The sequence below is a fragment of the Rana temporaria genome, chromosome 2 (genome assembly GCF_905171775.1).
Source record: "Rana temporaria chromosome 2, aRanTem1.1, whole genome shotgun sequence".
NCBI lineage: Eukaryota > Metazoa > Chordata > Amphibia > Anura > Ranidae > Rana > Rana temporaria.
Genome location: NC_053490.1, coordinates 260,717,019 through 260,739,929, shown reverse-complemented (window position 1 = coordinate 260,739,929; position 22,911 = coordinate 260,717,019). Strand labels below are relative to the sequence as shown.

At 43.0% G+C, this 22,911-nt stretch overlaps 1 protein-coding gene across 1 annotated transcript in view; it reads right to left on the bottom strand.

Annotated features, from left to right (window-relative positions):
* The window catches only part of SRRM3 (serine/arginine repetitive matrix 3), a 511,539-nt gene extending 492,597 nt beyond the window's left edge, over positions 1–18,942 (bottom strand). Inside the window, exon 1 of the mRNA XM_040336859.1 lies at positions 18,705–18,942. The gene's annotated coding sequence lies outside the window, so the exon portion shown is untranslated. The remainder of the gene's footprint in view (positions 1–18,704) is intronic.
* Positions 18,943–22,911: the final 3,969 nt, after the last annotated feature.

Below are 22,911 nucleotides of genomic sequence, written 5' to 3'. Positions count from 1 at the left end.
ATTAATTATGGGTACAGTCCGGTGAATGGAGTAGTCCTCAGTGTGTAGATTGGCGCCCCATGTGTATAAGCCGGCTAATCGGCTGGAAGAAGTAACAAAACCGGCACTCCCACACCTGTCAACATGGCCCCAGTGTAAGCAAAGCAGAGTAGGCTGAGTGTAAGTAGTACTAAAAAACAAATGGTTCCAGTGCTACTTGGGACACACAGTCCTTCAGCAATCATTGTTTGTTATTTTTATTTTAAAAAAAACAACATGTGTTTTTATGTTATTAGCAAAAATGCATTACCGTAGATCTGTTGCCATGCCAAAATTCAGACTCTGCCTGGATATATTTAGATTCAGTAGTCTTTAGAAGCATGGCTTCTTTCTTTTAGCCCTGGATACAACCAATGGTATGGTAGCATTAGATCAAACGAGATTGGATTATTCATCAAAATTCAGGTATTCTATAGACCAGCAATTGTTTATATCAATGATAAACAGTGATAATACAAGATTGGAAACTACTGTTCATTTAAAAATAGCTCCTTTGTATTTCAGTGCTAAAAAAATACACACTAAGGCCAATTTCCACACAGGCAATTCGATCAGGTCTGACTGTCAGTTCCCCAGGCGGACCTGATTGGACCATCCAGTCTCTTTTATGGAGCGGCGGATGTCAGCAACACATGTATGCTAACACACGCCACCATCCGATCCGATCCTGTCCGCTAAAAACAGACGGATGGAGGAACTATTCCCCATCCTTCTGCCAGATTGGACAGTGGTCCATTGCCATCCGATTGCCCCATAGACGAGAGCGGGCTGTGTCCGTGTCTGCTCTGCGGTTACTGACCTGTCATCCGCCAGCTCAGCGAGGATAAGCGGAGAGATCCCCCCGCTGAGCAAGCGTATCCTGTTTTACGGAGACGCCTGTGTAAAAGGGGCTAATCCATTTCCAGCCTGATCTACAGAGAAATTCATCTCATTACTAACCACAAATCTCTCACATATTTTAGTTGCCTTTTTTTTCAGTGATTTTTTGCGATGTCAATTGTTTCAGAATCAAAATTCCATTTGCCAAGTTTACTTTCTGCTCATTAGGCACAAAAAAGGGTGATCTCAGGGCACAACTCAACAGGACAATGGCCTACCAGCATAGGGGGAATGTTTCAGACCGCAGACCACTGTCCTTAAATCTTAAGCATGTTGTGTATTTGTATGACAGGGAAAAGGAAAAAAAGGTTTTGCCTGTCTGATCCTTTCCTGATAAGCAAAGGCTGTCTAATGAAAAAGGAAGCTTTGATGGCTTTCATTACAGACATATTTATACTATGTTATCACTGTATTTATTCATAGCTTTACACAGTATAACGTAGCAGAAGTGTGCCCACATGGCTAAACTAAAAATAGATTGAATTTATTTTTAGCAGATCAAAACAAATAAGCTATACAGTGCATAAGTCTTCAAATATTATTGACGCACAATTTTATTATTAATCAATCTGCTACCCACAGCCAAGAGTTGGCGGTTATGGCACTTTACAGACACTTCTGGCAAAGACACAGTCAAACTTTTCTAAGCTGTTTAAAGTGGGATTACACCCAAAACCAAAAAAAATGTAATATATTGCAGATTGCCAATCAATAGATGTGCTGGCTGGATACGTTTTATTTTTTAAAGCTTTTTCCCACTGTTTTCACCTTGCCAGTAACCCACCTCCTGTATTAATGTGACCGCACTCTGAATGAAGGAGCACAGGGGCATCTTTGGACATTAGCATTATTATCTGGGGGGAGGAGAGTGTTAGGCCCCATACTCACGACCAAACATGTTTGCTGAAACTGGCCCGCGGACCAGTTTCAGCATACATGTTTGGTCGTGTGTAGTTACGAGCGTACAGAATTTCACCGTACATTTGCCCGCCGGGCCGTTTTCCAGCAGACATTTATTTCCAAACTTGTTTTAAAACCGTCCGCTCAAATCCTGTCCGAACGTACATGTTTGGTGGTGAGTACACAAAACCAACGTACAAAAACCCCGCGCATGCTCAGACTAAATGAGGCCACGGGAGCGCTCGTTCAGGTAAAACTCACGTTTCTTTGGGATATGGCACATTCGTCAATAGAAAGATTAATTCTAGCAATAGAACACTGAAGCAAAACACACAATAACCAATGCTTGATGCCGTCGTTTTATTCATTCTTCTCTTGCTATAACTAATCAGTTATTTAGCTCATGTTATTTCAACTGAGTTGTTCCATACTGAAAAGTGACATTTGTTAGCTGTGATGTAGTAAGATTTTTGCAAACTTTTATTGGCCCGACGTATCATATTTTTAGTGGTCCTCCACATTTCAAATTTTTTGCTTTTAATGTTTAATGGTTATCTTTCCCACTTTCTTTAGGTGTTTATAGTTATGTCACCATTTAGAATATTTTAATAGGAAATATTTTTGATTTAGCTTTTGTTTGTATATTTAACATGATTTTGTTGAAGGTTGTTTAAATTGTCTACCATGTTGGCACACCAAATGACCCCCCCCCCCCCCCCACATGAGTTAGTGAATATTTTAGATTAATCATTTTATTTGTTTGTAATGTTTGATGCCTAAAATAATACCCACAGTATTACAAACAATAGGCAAGTTTTTCAAATCAACAAAAAGGCTTTTATTTGAGCAAATTATAAAAAGGATCAAAAACAGAATGGCAGCACTTGAACAGCTAGCAACATACATGCAAACTTGCATTTGAAACATGGTGAAGGATAAACTAGCCAACCTCAGGAAGCACACTAAATAAAATCTGAAGCAGCAGCACATAACCAAAGGAACCCAAGCTGTGGTAGTCCAAACAAGATGCCATTTGTGGGGGATCAAATGGAAGGCAGGGCATCAACGTCTCCTCTTCCTTGAAACCTTCCTTCCAGGCTGCCTTCCAGCGGGTCTTCCCTGGGCCCTTGCAGGTGGGGATGATGTGGCAGCAGGAGAATGGTGTTCAGCAAGCCGGGCCGGGTCACATAGCCCAGTGTCTGGGGTCAGCAGCTCCCTCTGCATCCACCAAAGGGCCTGGTTGATCACGCCCTTTGCCAGTTGCCTCTGCTCCTCCGTGCCTTGATTCAGGTCATGTGCCACGGAGGCACTGTAGGCCTCAGTGGGGTTGAGGGGGGCCCTCATGATGGCACTCGCCTCCCTAATCATTTGGAGGCTGGCTTCCTCCACTGCCCCCAATTTCTTCTTACGGCCTGGTGGCCTAATATAAAGGGGAGGAGCCTGGCTGGTGGTGCTTGTCCTGGGGAGCTGCTGAACGCCACTGGGCCCGGCCTCCTCCTGGCTGCCACTGACCCCTGCGGCCTGGCTGTCAGTGAGGAGAGGATCTGCCACCTCCTGGCTGGTCTCTTCTTCCTGTGTAAAAAAAAGGGACATGTTGTAATATATTTAGGAATATACTCACTCACATTTTCATGCTTGAATCTTATTTTTTGCCTTGAATTTAAACTTGAAAACAGACTCACCCTCTGACCCCTGCAGTTGTCATCCCTGACACCTATTTGTTTGCCCACGATTTTAGATTTTTACTTCCCAGCTTGTATTTTATTAACCAATATCAAGTCAAGAATCAAACAATAATTAATATTATTACATAAATAGTTATGAAACTACTATACCTCATCATCGTAGAGGCGCAGATCTGCCTCTCTGTCAGCCAGGCCCTCTTCATCTGACTCTGCAGGGCTGTGGTGATCTTGGGAAGTCCCGCTGGGAGGTAGCGTGGAGGAAAGGTTGGGATTCAGACTCGACATTGATGGCCTGCCTTCCAGTTGATCCCGCAAAAATGACATCTGGTTGTAATACCACAGCTTGGGTTCCTTTGGTGGTCTTGCTGCTGCTCCAGATCTTAGCTGTTTTTGGTGAGCTTTGTACGCTCTCCTATATGTGCCCCTGAGGTTGGCAAGTTTATCCTTCACCATGTTGGCACTGCATTCTGGCACCCATGTCCTCATGTATGCTGCTAGCTGTTCAAGTGCTGCCGCTCGTACGTCCTTATTGTGGTAATGGTCCTGCTTTGAATCCCACAGGATGGGCATTTCCCGAAATTTATCCAGCAAATGCTGGATAATGTCTTGGCTCTGCAGGAGATCCATTGTGAAATATTTTTTTTTTTTTTTTTATTCTAGATTGAAAAAATGAAAAGAAACCAAAAACACAATTAAAAAAAGCCTCAGCATTTACATTGATAGAATATGTTGTTAAAAAAGTAGTACCTAGATATAAATACAAACACAGTGTCTCTTGTTTAGAAAATGCTGGCCAGCTCTGCCCCATTGGTTGGTTTTAGCTAACATTTTTTTTTAACATGCCGCCCCTTTGGTTACATTGCAGGAAATAATATAAATCTACAACCATACACAATTATTACAAATGACAGCATTCATCAAGGCACTATTGCATGTGTAGATATCCTGCCCCTCAGCATTGATTACATGAAAGAAACTTCCTAATGACCTCTGTCCAACCAACACAGAACAATACTTGGCCTGATCTGAATACACCCTACATAATTACTAATGAGTCACAGCATTTTTGATCTCTCTATTTTGTGATGTCTACAAAAGCATTTGGGTACGAAAATCACATTCTGGTATCCAAGAGACATAATAGCTTAATAAAACTGTGCAACCAACAGACCAAACCCCCATCCCATTGCTCTACATTTTAGAGCCCGCTGCTGATCCCATGTTTAAATTTCTTACCTGCCTCTCTCACAATCCTCGTTTCTTCCGCTCGCTGAATTAACACGTAACCTACGTAATCACGTCAAGCGCCTTTTATACACTCCGCGTATGTATGAAACGCCGCCCTCGTCACCTTTGCCATGCCCCTAATCAATTGAAAAAGTAAATGTGGCGTTAACTGTGTAGGTTCTGGAATCGCGCGAATATTCTCCGCGTAACCTACGTCAATACGTTGTTGGCATTCGCGACACTCCGCATATGCAATAATCCCCGCCCTCATCTCCGCCCCTGACGGGACATTTCCTCGTTTCCACGCCCCTAATCTCTGTGGGAAGGAAAGATGGCGATGTCACACGAGCGGGCACGGAGCTCTCATGGCGCAAGTGAAGGGACAGAGGCTGGACCGTCCCGATCCAGGCCTAAAAGATATAAAGCCACTAATATGGCGTTCGAAGAAATGGTGGAGTTGGTTTACATCATGAGGAGGAAGGATTATGATGGTGAATGTGGGCCCTACAAAACACCGAACCGTAGGAAGTCACACATAATGGACAAGGTGGCAAGGAGAATGAGGAGAATGTTTGGTGTCACCAGGTCAAAGGAGCAACTACGGAAGCGTTGGTCCGATTTAAAATTGAGGGAGCCACATCACATGAAGAAGATCCTCAAAATTCTGCGTAAAAGTAAGTCCATATTATTTAAGGGGGGGGGGAATGTCTGCAATAATGTGTTGACATGTATTTTTTCACATCTGCCTCCTTGGCCTGCTTTTACTTTTGAACATGTGTAGATACTGTATTGTGTTTATGTCAAATAACAACCTTAAACAAATTTGGTTAAATAGTAAACACGCGTAATATGACATTGTTTCGCAAAAATGTGACGTTACTCCAGGAACAACACACCTGGACATGGCTGACTGGCCCCAAACTTGGTTTTCCAACATTGTTGACTAGCAAAATCACAGAAATTAAATTGAGTGAATGTGACAGGCAAACAAGATTCATTCTCCAAAATGCAAATAAAGCTGATGTTTTAACATCTTGAAATGCAAAGCACCTGTGTCTCAAAAATCAAAGTATATTTATTTGGAGGGTCGACGAGAATTAATGTTTTGGGGGGACATCCATGTGTGTCACTTCTTTGCAAAAAAGGGGCAGGATCTGAGCTTGGCCTAGAACTACGCCAAAAATGGAGGATTGCTGAAAGAAAAAACAACCAAAAATCATCATAAATGTATCGTCTATGCAATGTGTGCGATTTATGATATCCAATATCTGTGTGCTGATGAGTATCCCTTTTGTTTTTTATTATTTCTTATAGGGGAAAGAAGACGCCAGCAATTGGAGGAGGCAGAGAGGGCCAGACACCCGGAAAATCAAACACCTCCACATGTTGAGCAGGAGGAGGCTGGGGAAGGAAGAGAGGAGGATGTGGAAGGAGAAGAGGATGTGGAAGGAGAAGAGGATGTGGAAGGAGAAGAGGATGTGGAAGGAGAAGAGGAAGGAAGAAAGGAGGAAGGAAGAGAGGAGGAAGAAGTTATTTTGGACTTAGAATTTATATCAGATGAAGGGCAAGTGGCGGAAGAACAATTTGGCGAATTGCAAGAAGGTGGATTGATGGATGAAGGAGGAGTCGAAGATGATGGGGAGGTGGTGGAAGAAGGAGGAGTGATAGAAGATGATGGGGAGGTGGTGGAAGAAGGAGGAGTGATAGAAGATGAAGAAATTGGGGATGTGGAAATTATCAGGCCATCAGGTCAGTGTCACCCCTATATTAATAGGGCCAAACATATGCAGATAGGCTGGAAATTATTTACATATTTTGAATGCCAATTTGTTTCTTTTTAGGGGATCAAGATGGAGTAGCACATTTTTCACGTGCAAGTGCTTCTATCATTGTACAGCAACTAATGGAGTGCAGCACGGAAATGGACATTATGCAGGAAAGGATGCTAGTCATGGAGCAGAATGTGCGAAATGTCATTTCTGAGTGTAGCACGGAAATGGAGAACATGCGACAAAGGATGCTAGTCATCAACCAAAATTACAAAAATATCATGGACATGATGGGCCGTGTCAAAGACTGAACCACAGAAGCCCATCCCCCGCCCATCCCCCGCCCACAAAACCCTTTTTAATTTTTGTACTTTATAATACGCCAAAATTTCTAAATGCACACACAGTGTGCCAATATGTGCTATCTGCCATCACAGACTATCTATTGTCTGTGCTTTGTGGGTACAAACCCCTCCTCGATCCTCAACTAGTTGAGAGGAAGGGTTTGCTCCCACAAAACACAGACATTGATCACCCATGATGTCAGATAGCACATGTGGCCATTTGTCTGTTTAACCAATGACATTTGGCGAGTTTTCACTGAATGTGTGCATTTAGAAATTTTGGCGTGTTCCAGTGTGAAAGCACACCATCCATATGACTGACTGCTGTTCTTTTTTTAAATTTTTGTTTGGTGTTGATCTTTTTTGGTTTGTAAATGTTTCCAGTTTCAGATCACAAAACGAACAATAAATCTCACCTAAAGAAAGAAGTTAACTAATTTTAGAAAAAAACAAAAAAATTTTTGTGTTGTGTTAAAATCTTGTTTAAAAAATTAGACACAAACAAATGACAAGCCCAAAAATTCTTGCGTATAGTTTCAGTGAAATTATTGTTACATTGTGTTTCGATCATTATTATTGATAATCACTGTCAATAAAGACCAAAAAATAAATAATTAAAAGCCAATATTTTGTCTCCAGAATTTGCAGGAAATGTGTTCTGCCTAAAAATACACATTTCTTGTTAAAAAATGACTAAAATAAAAAAAATAAATGAGACATCAAAAGCAGAAAAAAGAGTGGCTTCTTATTTATAGACTGAATACCCAGTTTGTAGATGAGTGAATAATGTGCAAATGTGGTTAGTTAATACATCTGAGTAAGTAAATGTGGCACTAGAAGTGCACTATTTTTGGAGATAACCTGGAAGACAGAAAAATAGAGAAAAAGCAGTAATGACAAACAACTGTATAAAGTCCAATGGTCTAATTATTTATTAGTTGTGAGAATATTCCTTTCTTTTGGGGGCCGAATTAGAAAGAAATATGATCTGGCATAGCAATGGCCCCCCGACCCATGAAGTACTCAACATATTTGTCGCGTACCTCACGAGCAGATTGGGGGGCCAAGCCAGCGCGACCAGTGTCCAGGCCAGGAATGTTCTCTGAGGGTAGTCCTGCCTCAGAGCCCATGGGGGCTAGGTACGTCTGGGAGTGCCTGCGTAGAAAATTGTGCAAAATGCAGCAGGCAAATATAACGGTGTTCAATTTATATTCCGCCAAATGTATCGATGTCAGGAACAGGCGGAACCGGTTGCTGAGGATCCCAAAGGCATTCTCGACTACCCTCCGAGCCCTGGACAACCGAAAATTAAACACACTCCTCTCTGAGGTGAGGGTCCTCTGGGGAAAAGGCCGCATTAGGTGAGGTCCAAGGCCAAAAGCCTCGTCCGCTAGGAACACAAACGGAAGTCCTTCCACATTATCTTCATCTGGTGGCAATGCCAGACCACCAGTTTGGAGACGATCATAGAAATCAGTCCGTGCGAACACTCCCCCATCTGACATCCGGCCGTTCTTCCCCACGTCCACATAGAGAAACTCATACTGTGCCGACACCACCGCCATCAACACTATACTATGATAACCCTTGTAATTATAATAGTAGGACCCCGAGTGGGGTGGGGGCACAATGCGGACGTGTTTCCCATCTATTGCTCCACCGCAGTTAGGAAAATCCCACCGCTCGGCAAATTGGGAAGCCACAGACTGCCATTCCTGTGGTGTGGAGGGTAGCTGTGGGGACAAACAAAAAAAGAGATTTAGTACTTTGGCACATAAACATTGCAAACATAATCCTACAAGCATCCTTGTGCAACTTTACAATTTTTAAATAGCATTTGCAAATTTTGAAGGGAGAATTTCGGGGCACAAATATATAGGGCCACTTAATTAATAACAGACTCCACAGCCCTCTGATGGGGACAAAAACACTTTGAAGGGGGGGTGGGGGGTGTTTAAACTGTTTTTAGAAAACCAAAAAAATTAAAATAAAGTGGCATGGTGGGGGTTGGCCCGAAGATAGCATGCTGGACAGGTTAATATTGGGTAAGATCAAAATATGCAGGTAGGCCAAAATAAAAAGAACATGTAAAAGCTGATATCAACATGCATAGTGAGAAAAGGGAACGTTAGTTAAACACACAGCATATCTGGGAAATAAAATCAAAAGTTAGTTTGCCACATTATTAAAGACACATTGTGAGGTTAAAATGAGGAAACTTACCTTCATATACTCCTCGTGCATAACTTTAATGATGGCAGCACACGTGTCCGGTATGATGACCCCAAGCGCCTGCGGAGAGATGCCTGTCGAGAACTTGAGGTCCTGCAGGCTCCTCCCAGTCGCCAGGTACCGCAACGTGGCAATAAGCCTCTGCTCGGCCGTGATGGCTTGGCGCATCACAGTGTCCTGCCTCGTGATATAGGGGGACAGAAGATCCAGCAGACTGTTGAATACGGGGTCCGTCATGCGGAGAAAATTCCTATAGTCATTAGGATTATTCTCCTGGATTTCCCTAAGCAGAGGCATATGTGAGAACTGGTCACGCTGGCGCAACCAATTCTTGGTCCAGAAACGCCTCCGCCCCCTGTTTCTGGCCAAAGTACTGGAATAATGAACATATCCAGCAGCCATCCCATAAACAGCACCAACTCGCGAAAATTGACGCTGCTGCTCCATCATGGCTTCAAACCGGCCGGCTGGTCAGTCAAGAACACACTCCAACAGAAAGCACAATCAAATCCAGCGGTACCTGCAAAGAACGCACGACACACAGATACGAACGCACAGTACGAATCTGCTAAGCAGAACGAACTGCACGCCTGTACCCGAATGCCAACTACGTACCCACAAGCACACGCACTGAACGAGAAAATACTACCTGCTAAAGCCTGGAGACCGAGAAGCGCGAATCAGCTCTAACCAAACCTTCACTAACACGAGCAAAGCCGTAACTAGCAAAAGCGGAACAGAGGGCGTCGCCATTGACTTTGGCCTTTCCCTTTATAGTGACGTCAAACGTGGATTACGTGCACGCGTTCAGGTCCGCAGGGAAATATCGTCCGCTGGTGTGTACAAGCCAGCGGGCCAAATGAAAAAACAGCCTTGTACGCCGGAAACAGCCCGTCGGACATTTCGAACGGACATGTTTGCTCGTGAGTACTCGGCCTTAGATGTACCAGAAGCCAGTGGCGGCTGGTGCTTCATTTTTTTGGGGGGAGGGGGTGGCAAACAGGTCCCAGACGGCTTCTCCCCCCGGCCAATCCGGTCGCTTTTCCTCCCGGCCAATTGAGTCTCAGGACCTACTTCCTGTCCAAATTGGCCGAGAGGAGAAGCAGGAAGACAATAGCAAATGTTGATTCGCTATTGTCACAAGTGGGTGGGCTCAGGGCGCAGTGCTCTTCGCGCTGAGCCCACCCTTTTTTGAGCCTCCGGCTCTAATCATGTGCTTTGCCAAAAAATACGGTAGAGCTCTATGCATCCGGCACCCTGCATGGAGATTAAGGGCTTGGTCCCTTACAGACGGGCTGCCACTGCCAGAAGCATTAGATAAAACAAAACAAATTGAAGCTAAACTCCAGCTAACATTTTTGAGCAGTTACAGCAGCAGTTGTGTCCTATTGCGTTTAGTGTTTTACATAAATAATGAAAAGCTGAACATTGTAGGCAGCCCTTTCAGTGTTAGGGCCCTTTCACACGTGCGGACCATATGTCCGTTTTTTATCCATCCGTTTTGTATCCCTATGGGATTGCGGGTGTCAGTGGATGAACATCCGCTGACACCCGATCTCATCAGTGTCTGCTATGCTCCGTTTCTGATGACGGAAGAAAATCCTATTTTTCCATCCGTCTGCGGATCGGATTGGATGAACACGGATTAACGGAGTGATCCCGCAAATTATCACGGGATCCGTACGTGTGAAAGGGCCCTTAAATGATTTGTCCAAACTATCTAACTGCTACATATGCAGGACAGCTTGTTCTTTTAAAAAACATCAGACTTGCTGGCTAGATCACCAGGTAAAAAAAGAAAAAAAGAAAACTAATACAGCGATCACATCTAAGAATTGGCTGCAATATAATAAATGCTTGCTTTTGAGTTTAAAGAAGAACTAAATTTTCCCACACACTATAAATAGTTTGTTTGGGCCAAGGTGGCCCAAACAAACTATGTCCCTCATTAACATGCGAGGCCGCTGGATGTGCTGTATAAAGTGTATGTATAATGTATAAATAATGATGTCTGCGCTGTGTGACTAGGACAGTTCACCAGGTGTCTACAGCAGTGCCCCCTAGCTTAGCTTACTGACAGCGCGGGAGTCCATCTATTTACACTTTATAAACTGTATGTAGCTGTGGCTACGTACAGCATACCGCACTGTGTTCCAGGTGCAAACTGAGACTTCCAGTCTCATACCCAGAACACAGAGGAGTCTACAGAAGTGGCGCTCAGCCACTCAGAGCAAGCAATGTATTCTATCAATGAATACAAATCTTCCTATTATTGGCTGAGTCAGAGAGGTGGGCTGATGATGTCACAACCTCTGACTCAGCCAATCAGAGGAAACTTTGTATTCATTGATAGAATACATTACTTGCTCTGAGCTGCTGAGCCCCACTTCTGTAGACTCTTCTGTGTTCTGGGTTTGAGACAGGAAGACTCGGTGCGGTATGCTGTATGTACCTGCAGCTATATACCATTTATACAGCACATCCAGCGGCCTCACAGGGAAATAGTTTGTTTGGGCCAGCTTGGCTATATAAAGTTTGTGGAAAAATGTAGTTCTTCTTTATTCTGCTTCAAATGTATACTGTAAAACTCCTTTCTATCAGCAGACAATGCACAATATCGGATGTTACCTTTGTTAGCCAGAAACACCTCTTTTGTGGCCCTCTCTGATGTAGTTTCATGTGTTATTGGGGCCAATGCTGTATCCTGACCTAGGCCAACAAGGCCCAGGCCTAGGGCAGCACTTTGCAGGGAAGCAGCATGGAAAGAGTCCCTGCCGGCTTGCGCTACACTGTTAGTGTAACGCAAGCTGCTTCTAATTTTGACTCTCCTATCATCCTGGACCACAACCCTTCCTCACTGTGCTATATGTTTTCTGCTGCACCATCGGCATGGTTATATCTTCTTAGTCCTCTCCATAAAATTATCAGAAAGTTGTGCTTAAAGTAGAACTATAGGCAACACTTTTTTGTTTTCATTTTGGATAGAGTAAGGGAGGGTTATAGCCCCTGATAGGTTTTTTTTTACCATTCCTGTCCCATTGCTGAGATTTCCCTTCACTTAGTGCCCCATAGCCAAACAGGAAGTGAGAGGAAATCTATGCAAATTAAGGGAATCCAATGCCCCCCAACCCTAGTCTCCCCACTCGAAAATTTCAGGGCGGGTCCTAAACAAAAAGGAGTGTGGCCTTGACATGAAGGGGTGTGTCATATTTAAATTAGGGGGTGCATGAGATTAGTCAGGCCTAGGGCAGCACAAAACCTAAATGCACCACTGATTGAGGCCTGACATCATGGCTAAGCCCTGCCATCTGCTATCCCTCTGTCCAATAAGCATGCCTTAACTGGCCACTAAAACACTCTGGTTGGTCCATTTGACTATGAAATAGCATTTGCGGGTCACTTAGCCATAGTTAGACCCCCAGTAACATCTTTATTGCTAATTGTTTTAATACTTCACACTTGCTTGTGTATAAAATAAGGGATAATTGGTTGATTTGGACAACAAACCAAATGTAGATATCTACATAAGCATGGTGACATCATTCTATAATTCTAGGCACACAAAAGGTGGTTGTAAATATATGTGCAGTACACATAGATGTTTGCCCATATCATGACATTTTGGTAACTCACCAAGCACAATATAGTGTGCCAGTCAATGACTTCATCACTTTATTTCATAGATGAAGGTTAACCTGACAGAATATTAAAACATAAAATTATATAAACACAGCCCTTTGTGGTGTTTGCAGGAAAGCATAAAGGACAAACAACGAGGGTGAAAATAGAAATACCTGTCATTTATTATTTAAAGAATCATTAAAAATGCATAATCCTCATTCGTTATGACAAAAGGAAGCAGCCGTGCTGAGCAACACAAAGGCAGACAGTGGGATAGAGGTGAGAAAGATGGACAGATAAGTGGAATGATAGGTGGAAGATAGACATCCTCTTAAGGCTGTCCTAATAGTTATATTCATAGGAAACAGATTTAAAAACCTGTTAACCGACAGAATCATAGCTCAGTTGTTGCTACTTTCTTCGGCACATGCATAGTTAAAGAACTGCTGCTGGTTTCTATGGAATTGGCATCCTAGATAACTATTTGGCTGAGTCCTTGTTCAATCATGTTGTGTCCCATGCAATAAGCAACTAGCTCTAGCAATGCTCAGTTTTGTTGCATCGCTTGCAAATGTTATACGTGCTTATCTACTAAAGCATATCGCAGCCACTGACCTGGCTACAGAAAATTGTAAGCTGATGTGTTTTGCACTTGGAAAATACCCATTGCCCTTTGCAGTTTCTCTTGAATTGACCTAATAGTGTATGGCCAACATGAGTTGGCCAATTATGATAGTAATACGCATGTGATTTGAAAGCATCGTCATCTTATGGTGGCTGTTTACTACTACTGCTGCAAAGAATAATAAATGTGTTCCAATAAATGAAAAGCTCTGTAGGAATGTGCACATCTGCTTATTGACTAAAAGCATTTAGTTACTATGGGGATGATTTACTAAAACTGGAGATTGCAAAATCCGGTAAAGCTCTGCATGTTAGCCAATCAGTTTCTAACGTCAGCTTGTTCAATTAAGCTTTGACAACAAAAAAAATTGAAGTTTTAGTAAATCAACCCCTGTATGTCCATATTAGCCACAATAAATAGTGAAAAGTGATTTTTCCAACTCATCCAGAAAAACAAAGTCTGCAACAATAAACATTTATGTTGGCAATAAAAATAACATTTCTTTTTTCTGTTTACTAGACAGGAAACAGCCACGGTCACATAAAATGTATTCACTGCAAAAAAGGTATAATCAAAAATACAAACAAAGCAATATATTGTGAAATACACACTTTATAGATGAAGTTAGATGTTGGTAATATAAATGGTCACACTAAAGTACAAGAAAATAAACATGAGTACATATAGTCTAAAATTGAATGATCAAATGCATTAATGTATATTTTTTGTTGGATCTTAACTGGTATCAGCCCTGACATTGCTGTCGGGAGCCTAGATGCCAAATAATTACATAGGGTAGCATGACTGAAAATCAGGGATCAGCAGAAACCTTGGTACCCTCCTGATGTAGATCAGAGGCTAGGGAGCTGAAAGCCCTACCCTGTATCTGTATAAGTATCAGAGATGGTTGCTGTGAGGTAAATCACAAACAAAACCTTTAAGCCCTGTACACACGGCTGGGATTCCCGGCGATATAAAGTCCGCCAGGAATCCCAACGGGAAAACTGCGGGGAGAACTTTGGCCGGGAACCCCAACCATGTGTACAGGGCTTATGCTCCCTCGGCACTGCCTCGCAGTGTTTTCCATTGGCAAGTGTAGTAAATCTGGCGGGAAAAAAAACGATGGGAATCTCGGCGGGAAAATAGAGAGCAGGTTCCCCGGCGAGGGAGCATACAAACGCCTGGTTTTCACGGCAAAAACCTTTCTCAGCAGTTTTCTTGCCGTGTGTACAAGGCTTCAGGACCACTTTCACATTGAGGAGTTTTTCAAGCACTTTGGCTTTAAAAAAAAGCACCTGAAAAGCTCACACAAAAAATGTTTCCCATTAAAATCAATGAATGCTTTAACACTGGGGGCGGTGTGCTGGAAGTACGATGAAAAAAAACGCTCCTCTCCATTGAAAGGGAATGGGAAGCACCTAAAAAAGGACTTCAAAAGCACCTTAAAATGATTTTGGAGCCGTTGTTGAGTTACGTGTCCTTTAAAAAGCGCCTCAAAAGCTGCACAAAAGTGCTCATCATTTTATAGACAGTGCCTCAGTGTGAAGGGGCTCTAAAAGACTGCAATTTGTGTTTGCTAACTGGACCTATCTTACGTACTTTGTCTCCCTCGCTCGCAGAGTAAAGTTTTTGTTTCATTCCGTTATTTTATTGGGACGTCTCCTCTCAATTGTCGGCATCTTCTGTAGATCTAACTTACGATTGCAATTCCCTGAACTCACTGTAATCTGAACTGTTATATTGTAACAATTTTTGTTGAACTTTTCTTCATTATTACTGTATAATTTTCACATGAGATGCACCGTAAGTTTTGTTCTCTAAAGTCCAGCTGAGGATATTTGTTAATGTATTCTTTGATTATGTTCAATAAAAATCTTTAAACAGAAAAAGTTAAAATATGAAATCTTGGTGTGGTATTTGCAACAATATTCTGTTTCCCAGTAGCTTTCTAACAGGAGAGTCCTTGTGTGTGTGTGTATATATATATATATATATATATATATATATATATATATATATATATATATATATATATATATATACATAGTGTAGTATGCATATAAGCTGATCAGGACAGCACTCAATAGACAAGTTTCACAATCCTTCAGGTACAAAGCAGATAAGAAGATCTAGAAAAAATAGAACCAACGACGGTGGTCCAATCTGCAGCACCTTGTATATTTATTAGGAGAGTTACAAATTCTTCAAAAGGACAGTTTCAAAACCAATCAAGATCAAGTATTACATACCTGTCTTGTCTTACCTAATAGAGGGTCTTGATGGGTCCGAAAATTGTCATTTCGATTAATTTATAACTCTCCTAATAAATATACAAGGTGCTGCAGATTGGTCTACCATTATTTATATATAATAGAGTGCATAGCTCTTGGTTTTACTTTTTAGTTTTCTTCCTAAAACCCTATATATACCAGTAGAATTACTGGCTTCTGGCTACGCTGGCCGTGACATTATTGGACCATATTATTGTTGAAAGGACACAGGACTATAAAATCTGTCCCAACAACTAAAGTGAATGTGATACTGGCAGTGCTATAAATAGATTAGAAAGAAAAACATTCACCAATTTAAATACACACATTGGGCTTAATGTACTAAATAGGGAGAGTGCAACATCTGGTGCAGCTCTGCATAGAAACCAATCAGCTTCCAGGTTTTATGGTCAAAGCTTAATTGAACAAGCTGATTGGCTACCATGCAGATTTTGCACTCTCCATTTTAGTAAATCAACCCCATTACTCAGCAAGGCATGCAAATATTACACATAAATAAAGGGGTTGATTTACTACAACTGGAGAGTGCAAAATGTGGTGAAGCTTTACGTAGAAACCAATCAGCTTCCAATTTTTTTTTGTCAAAGCTTAATTAAACAAGCTGAAGTTAGAAGCTGATTGGCTGCTATACCCAGCTGCACCTGAATTTGCACTCACCATTTTTAATAAATCAACCCCAAAATGTTATGTTTATATGTAAGGGCTCTTTCACACCGTATGTCCGCTTTTTCATTCATCTGTTTACGAATGAAAGAGGGACATACCAATGAGATTCCGGGTGTCAGCGGATGAACATCCGCTGACACCCGATCTCACCCGGGTCTGCAATCCTCCGATTCTGCAGATGGAGGAAAACCCTATTTTTCCATCCGTCTGCGGATCGGATCAGGGCGAACACAGACAGACGGTCCGTGTTCATCCGATCCCCTCATAGGGGAGAGCGGAGATCTGACAGGGCGGTCCCTGCACAGTGTGCGGGGACCGCACTGTCATCTGCCAGCGAATCAACGGAGCGATACCCACTGAGCAAGCAGAGGTTCACAGGGCGGACCATCCTGGATCCGTCCTGTGTGAAAGGAGCAAAGAACCCAAAATGTTACACATATAAAGTACATACAAATCATTACTTTGCACAGTATTGATGTTGTGACTGCAGTGTGCCTGGCATGACCAAGCATGGTATACAGTATGTTTCTGTGAACAAAACCATGTGCCTGTAATAAAGAGGCACAATTTCAAAAGTATTTTAGCTTTTCTGCTCGACCAATTCACAGATTCAGACCCAGGATAAAGGATACTAAAATCGTATACATGTGAGGTTAGAGTATACAATTTGATCATATATATATATATATACATATATATATATATATATATATATATATATATATATATATATATACAGGCATACCCCACTTGTAAGTACACAATGGGGTTTATTCACTGGACAGTGCAAAATCAGGCTCACTTCTGCATAGAAACCAATGAGCTTCCAGGTTTTATTACCAAAGCTTAACTGAACAAGCTGGGGTTAGAAGCTCATCGATTTCTATGTAGAAGTGTATATATATATATATATATATATATATATATATATATATATATATATATATATATATATATATATATATTTATATATATATATATATATTACACGTTGAGCAACAAGTACAAAATTAAAAGTGTCTGAATAATTGAAATGTACAATCAAATACAAACTATGTTTTACACAACACAGTAAGTCATAACTATAAAATGGCATGTGCAGTAAACAATACTGGACTGCCACTTTGCTTGGGGCAATAGGTTATCAGTATGATGTAAAGCTAATTATGTCCACATCATCCTATTCTATTTATAGATAACAGATGGTTAATAAAAGCTCATACCTATGGTAACTTTAAATCCCAAAAGCCTGGCAATCACTGAAATGCTACTACGGTATAGCTTGTAAGAACTGAACCTTAACATCTGTTAGTAATTTACTGCGAACAGAAAAAAAAAAAAAAATATTGCACTGTATTTCAGAACCGAGATTAGCATTTCTGTACGTAGAATTGTGTCTTTGCAAGCATTTCATTAAATAAACATCTTTCTGGCATCATTAAAGCAAATTTCTAACGTAGCCAGCAGCTCCTTAAGACTAGTGACCTGTTTAAGTTGTGACGAAAGCTGAAATTACAAAGCCTACCAAGCAAGCAGGAAAGTATCAGTCAACAACAGATCGCTTGCTTCTGTACATTTATTTCACGGAGAGGCACAATTCAACTTTTCCTCTATCCTAAATGAAGCTCTCAGTTTAAAACGCCCAGTTTTTATTGTTTGTGTCCACACAGGTAAAAAAAAAAAAGAAAGATTGTTTAAATTATTTAGGCTGATATATGACCCCCCTCTCTCCCCTCGCTGGAGCCATCTGTTCTTTCAGTGCATCCATAAGGTCATAGAATCTTCTCCCCCTGGAAGTGATTAAAGAGCAGCGAGTCTCCTCCACTGTACCCAGAGACATGTGAGTAGGGAGCACCTGTGCCTAGATGGTAGCCCCAGGAGGTGAACTGATCTGCCAGGGGACCTGATGTGTCACCCTGCACCCAAACAGCCCAGCCCCCAATGGTCTCAGCTTACACAAAGTATTACGCTAACCTCTGAATATTATGGTTCGCCTAGTATAGGACAAACCAGGGGGGGGTTGGCTTTGACGCAGCGTGGAATGAAGAATCCCTGCTTTAATACAGAGTTAAGCAGGGCTTAAGTGTGTCCAGAAGGGGATCACCCAGCCCAGCTCTCTCCATAGGCTCCATACACAAAGCTAACACACCACAATAGGGATCCTTCTTTTACAGAAAAATAAAAAAAGTGTCAGTTATTTTCAGCTGAGCCCAATGAGATGTAAAAATGACAGTCACATGGCTAAAAAGAATAAAGCTTCGTGTTGCTGATGAGCCCTACGTCTCTGGGCAGCCTTTTGTGTTCAAACTGCAGCAGGAGCCTGGCTACACAATAGAGAATGAATGCAGCGTGCCTTCCACATGAAAGCATTGTGTAAACACACATCCCCTCCTCCTCCTCCTCCCTATGTCACGGTGCTGGCTTACCTTCAGGCAGGCTCCTGGCTCCTTGCTGCACCCTGAAGATGCTCAGCTCAGCTTCTTCCTGTGTATATATGTGTGTATGTGTGCTGCTCGGGATGAAGCTGTCAGGTGCACGGCTCAGCTCGTCAGGCTGTCAGTGTATGCAGGTCTATGTGCATCTGTCAGGACCGCTCTCCTCCAAAGCTCTAGAAAAGCCCTTGTCGCTGCTGAAGTGCTGGACAGCTCCTTGCCATAGACACACTCAAGCAGAACTGAACGCCTCGAGCGTTTCCTGCCGCTCACAGCGCCACCTAGAAGCGAGGAGTGTGCACGCCGCGAAATGCAGCTCGTATATCCCTCAGAGAGACAATTATCCCTTCTCTGCCAATCACATGAGAGGCAGCGAGGATGTCAGAGAACGCCGAGAATCAATGGAATAGTTCTCTGTCTCTGCAGTCAATGGATCAACACTCAAAACATTTATTTTCTTTGGTTCAGATACAGTATGTAAGGCTTACAGATGAAATCCATGTATGGATACCATTACATAGTTACAACTTGTGGCGGTTCACACAAAGTCGCACGACTTTCACAGCCAACACCCTGCCCGACTTTATGGCGGCTTGTTTGCGACTGCGTTAATCGCACTGCAGATATACTGCCGCAGGGTGGCCGCTCTGTTTTAGATCACCTACCTAGTAGGTGATCTGACACTTCCGGGTCTATGCTGCCAGCATGGGCGTCCGCTCCATAGGGCAAGGGGGGCAAATGACCCCCCCCCCTGGAAAATCAAGAAGGTGTTGAAGAGTCTCGCGGCCGCGGGCTGTCTGAGCAGTCCCGGGCCGGATGTCACACAGGCACAGCGAGCAGAGTGAAGCCGCCTCCCCCTCCAATGTTTATGTGTACACAGGGGGAGGGAACCTGCTGCCTGTGCCGCGCTGATGGCTGATCTGAAGTACTGAATGGGATGGGGGAGGGGGTTCCGTCTGTGCTGAAGGAGGGGGTTTGTGCTTAAAGGGGGTCCATCTCTGCTGAATGGAGGGGTCTGTGCTGAAGGGGGGTCCATCTGTGCTGAATGGAGGGGTCTGTGCATAATGGGGGGGGTCCATCTGTACTGAATGGTGGGGTCTGTGCAGAATGGGGGGGGCCTGTACATTCTCTAGGCTATATTTATATGGGCATTGAGTGAAGCTGAATTATCTCAAGAGCTATTTCACACTGCCAGCTGGCCGCGTTATCGGTAAAGCGGCGCTAAAAAGCGGCATTTTACCATTGTTTTAGCTGCGCTATTTGGCCGTTAGCGGGCACTTTTAACCCCCGCTAGCGTTTGAAGAAAGGGTTAAATGCGACTGTATCGCGGTTGCCAAAGTGCCCCCCCCTGAAAAATTTTTAGCGGATGCCCATGGCTGCCAGCAACCCGCTCCTGATGTGACAAGGCAGATCGCAGTTCTGTCCGTAGGGAAGGTATTGATTAGAGCTGCATGATTAATCCCTAAAAAATTGCGATCTCGAATCTACTCCCCTCCTCGTGATCCGGCATTTCCACAATTCATGTAACAAGTGCAGAGCCGTTCTCTGCTCAGAGCTGTCAGGAAAAAAAAGAGCAGCACGCAATTTGTATCACAATATTGCTCAGCTCTGAGATAAAAAGAAACATAGGGGGTTATTTATAAAAAGCATATTCACTTTGCACTACAAGTGCAAACTACATTGCACTGAAATTGCACTTGGAAGTGCAGTCGCTGTAAATCTGAGGGGTAGATCTGAAATGAGGGGGAAGCTCTGCTGATTTTATTATCCAATCATGTGCAGGCTAAAATGTTTTTTTTTCTTTCTCCCTTGCATGTCCCCCTCAGATCTACAGCGACTGCACTTCCAAGTGCACTTTCAGTGCAATTTCAAGTACACTTTGCACTTGTAGTGCAAAGTGGATTTGCCTTTAGTAAATAACCCCCATTGCATCATTTGGTTCTTTTAGATCCGGGGTCTCCAAACTGTGGCCCTTTGATAGCCGGCCCTTGGGGCTCTGACACCAGCAATGGGGCACTATGTCATCCACTGATACCAATAATGGGATACTATTCCTCCTAATAATGGAGCACTACTCCTCCTACTGACCACCAACCCTGAGGCCATATTTATTCTCACTGATGCTGGGCTCTGGACATTTGCTACCCCCCCCCCCCCCGGCCACAATCCAGACCTCCTAAAGTCTGAAGCACAAAAGACTGGCCATTAGTTTGAAAAGTTTGGAGACCCTTGTTTTAGATCAAAAGAATCAACTGGTCTGCAATTAAGGTCAGTTTTACCACTTAACCACTTGCCGACCAGCCTCTGCAGTTTTACTGCGGCAGGTTGGCTCGGCTGGGCAAATCAACGTTACCTTACATCGCTTCCCATTGTGGCCACTAGGGGCACGCGCACGCCGCGATCGCTCATGACAGAGAGAGAACCGGGATCGGTGTGTGTAAACAAAGTATGAACATCGATCTCTTATCTCCCCAATAAGTCCCACCCCCCCTTTAGTTAGAACACAGTAAGGGAACACAATTAACCCCTTGATCGCCCCCTAGTGTTAACCCCCCCCCCCTGCCTGTGAAATTTTTACAGTAATCAGTGCATTTTTATAGTACCGATCGCTGTAAAATTGTCAATGGTACCAAAAAGGTGTCAAAAGTGTCCGATGTGTCTGCCATAATGTCACAGTCCCAATAAAAATCGCAGATCACCTCCATACTAGTAAAAAAAAAATGCCATAAATCTATCCCCAATTTTGTAGACACTATACTTTTGCGCAAACCAATCAATATACGCTTATTGCAATTTTTCTTTCCAAAAATATGTGGAAGAATACATATCGCCTGGGCTGGGCTTGAGCTCATCGCTGGAATGAGCGGTTTAGGTAAGTGAAAGGGGGGCTTTGGGGGGCATCTGCAGAGCAGAAGGTTTTTCACCTTAATACATAGAATGCATTAAGCTTAAAGTGGTTGTAAACCCCTTTTTTTAGCTTTATGCTACATGTAAGTCTATATTAAGGCTTACCTGTAGCTACCCAGGATATCTCCTAAACCTGCACAGTTTAGGAGATATCCCCCTGTGCCTGCATGTGCCGAAGTCATCGGCACATGTGCACTGGGGCAAACTGAAGCAATGGCACCTATGTGCCGTTGCTTTAGTCTTCGTGCCGTTACCGGCGGCTCCTGTGCGCATGCGCTGGAGTGATGTCATCGCGGCTGCGGGCAATCACAGTGCCAGAGCCGTGATACCCGGAAGTAACTCCAGGACGACATGTCGGCGGCTGTAGGGGAAGACGTGGACCGATGTGTGGGCTTTGATCGGAGGTAAGTAATACATAATGAGCTAGTATGCTATGCATACTAGCTCATTATGCCTTTGTCTTGCAGGGTGTATTTATTTTTATTTTTTAAGGAGGGTTTACTTCCTCTTTAATGCCCTATACACATTATTAGAATTTCTGCTGATCTTTGTCTACCAAAACCATGTAGTGCAAGGGCCTGCCTGATTGCATACAAATTTATACTCTTAGGCCTCGTACACACGACCGGTTTTCCCGGCAAAAAACACCAAGAAAACTGATTCTTGCAGAGATTACCGATCATGTGTACGAGGCTTTCAGGTTTCTCATCCAGAATCTCGACCAGAAAAAAAGAGAACCTGTGCTCTTTTTTCTCGTTGAGATTCTTGTTGGCCTGTTTCCCGACGAGAAACCCGAGAGTGTGTATACTTACCTGTCGCCGTAGAAACCCGCGCATGCTCGAAATACTTTGACGCATGCGTGGTAACTTCCACGGCATAAGTAGGGTAAAGCAAGATGGCGGCGGCGGCATTGAATGTGACGACCGCATGCTCGTCGTACGCGATGACGTCACCGCGTTCTTTCCTCATAAGAGAACCGCGGTTCTTTTCAAATGAGAGTCTGTACCCTCCGGCGGCAAGAGATTCTTGCCAAGAATCTCGTCAGGCAAAACAACGTTTTTTCCTGACAAGATTATTGCCCGTGTGTACAAGGCCTCAAGGTTTGTCCTCATAATATATGGTTTTGGTAAATCTGAAGACAAAAATCTGCAGAAAGCTTTTTACTTGCACTTATTGCTAAGTTAAAATCTGTATTTTTTGCTACAAATTTACTTAAAACCCCCAAAAATTGTATATATTCTTTTAACAGAGACCCTAGAGAATACAATGACAGTCATTGCAATATTTTATGTCA